Source organism: Molothrus aeneus (assembly GCF_037042795.1).
Source record: "Molothrus aeneus isolate 106 chromosome Z unlocalized genomic scaffold, BPBGC_Maene_1.0 scaffold_55, whole genome shotgun sequence".
In the NCBI taxonomy this organism is placed as follows: domain Eukaryota; kingdom Metazoa; phylum Chordata; class Aves; order Passeriformes; family Icteridae; genus Molothrus; species Molothrus aeneus.
Genome location: NW_027098762.1, coordinates 115,106 through 116,983, shown reverse-complemented (window position 1 = coordinate 116,983; position 1,878 = coordinate 115,106). Strand labels below are relative to the sequence as shown.

The following is a 1,878-nucleotide window of genomic DNA, read 5'->3' as shown; positions in this document are numbered from 1 at the left end:
GGGGTCCTGGGTCGGGGCTCCTGAGGGGGGGGGGGGTTGAGTTGTCTCTGGAAATGAGGGTAGCCAAGATGTGGCCTCTTAGGCCACGTAAAAGGAAAGTCTCACTTTTGATCACAGTGCTGAGGTGCGCAGGGCAGAGCAGTCCCGGTGTGTATCGTGTCCCTTGTCTTTTGTGTATTATGTGATATTTGGGTATCTCATGTCTTTTATCTTAGCCCTGTGAAGGGCCTGTCAGAAACCTTGGCGCCATTCTTAGAATCTGTGATCTCAGTGTTCCTCAGCCTGGTACCCAGGCCATTGAACTTTTGACTCAGGAGCTCCGACAGGCATCAGAATTGCATCTCTCTTTGGAAGCATCCGGTCAGGTGGCTTTTCAGGTCTTGTTCTGAGCTGTACGGACAGCCGTGCTCCTCAATGCTCCATTTCAACGGATTAGGCTTTGTAAGAATGCGAGGTTAGGGAGAGGATTCTGACCGTAGGATTCCTGGGTATCCATCTTTGCAGTTCTTGGAATAAATCCTTCAGCCAGCATCTTCCTCCAGGGTTCTCTGAGCCTCATCAGGTTGCCATCAGTCTCACCTCGGTCATCTCCTTTTGCATTCTCTCAGTCCTTGCAGCCACTTTCCTTGCCAGGAGCTTTCTGTCCCTGTTGTGTCCCCCCTGTCTGTCACGTCCTGTCCCGTGTCACGGGTGTCAGCACACATTTGTGCCGGAGCTGCTCTGCCCTGCCGCATAGCCTGGTGCAGTAGGAGAAGTCCCTGGGAGTTTGTAATGTGGGGTGTAGTTGGACTCTAGATGGGATTTGTAGATGGACACAAGATGTCTGGAGCTCCTAAGTTATCCTGCAACAGTTTGAGTCTTGTCCTAACTTTTTTTCAGATTCAGATGGATTAAATGTGTGCCAGAGGGCCCCATCCCGGGTGAGGGGTTTCCCCCGCGCAGGTGAGGCCCCGTTTGTCTCTGCAGCAGAAGTGTAAATGATGCATCTGTTACAGCACTGTTCTTTGTCTTTCTTTTTAGGAAGCAAATGTGGATACCAGCAGTCAAGGTGAGCAGTGGAGAGAAGTAGTTGTTATTGCTCAGGTCTCAATTTCTGGTGCAGCTCTAAGCTTCCATTCTCGTTTGTGCGCTTTAGGCAATCCACTCGGAGTATGCCAAGCCCCCGTCACCAACCGGCCGATGCACCGGGTTTCCTGCAAATGTGAGCCCTGTGGATGCATTACAGGACTTGGTGATGAAGCCCTGAACTTTTCTATTTAAAGGTGCCATCCAGGTGGCCTCCGGCAAGTGCTGAGGAGTTGTGGTGAGTCAGGGAAGTAGGGGGGAGGAGCGAGGGTCCACTCAGGTTTCAGCCATGCCAAATCACCTCATCTCCTCTTAACCCAGGCATCCCCTGTGACGACGGCCTCGGTCTCCGAGCGTGCCCGAAGCGTGCGGCCCGAGCAGCTGAGCGTTCTTAGGAGCACGGTGAGTAGCAGACTTGTGGGGTTTTGGCCGATGTGGTGCCACGATCCGGCATTGATGTTTGGTTTTCTTTAATATAGCTCTCTAAGAGACACCAGCCCGGTGCCAGCCGGACCTTCCCAGCTGACGAGGTTTCCTTTCTTCGCACCTGAGACCGGCATCCCCGGATGTCTGAGAGAGAAGTAGAGGGCCACGACCCCCAGGGGGGATGAAAGCAGGGTGCTGGTTTGGGAATTACTGGGAGGGGGGGGTTTGAGTCCGCTTTGGAGGTGAGTAGGTTTGGAGGTGAGGAGTGTCCATGAAGTGGCCCCTTAGGCCCCATAAAAGCAAAATCTCACTTTCGATCCCAGTGCTGAGGTGAGCAGGGCAGAGCAGTCCCGGTGTGTATTGTGTCACTTGTCTTTTGTGTATTCT

General features: G+C 53.1%; 1 long non-coding RNA gene across 1 annotated transcript; it reads left to right on the top strand.

Annotated features, from left to right (window-relative positions):
- The first annotated feature begins 836 nt into the window (after positions 1–836).
- LOC136569540 (uncharacterized) lies at positions 837–1,291 on the top strand. The gene is made up of 3 exons (XR_010785372.1): positions 837–942; positions 1,021–1,048; positions 1,136–1,291. It is a non-coding gene; the product is annotated as an uncharacterized lncRNA (long non-coding RNA).
- The last annotated feature ends 587 nt before the right edge of the window (positions 1,292–1,878 follow it).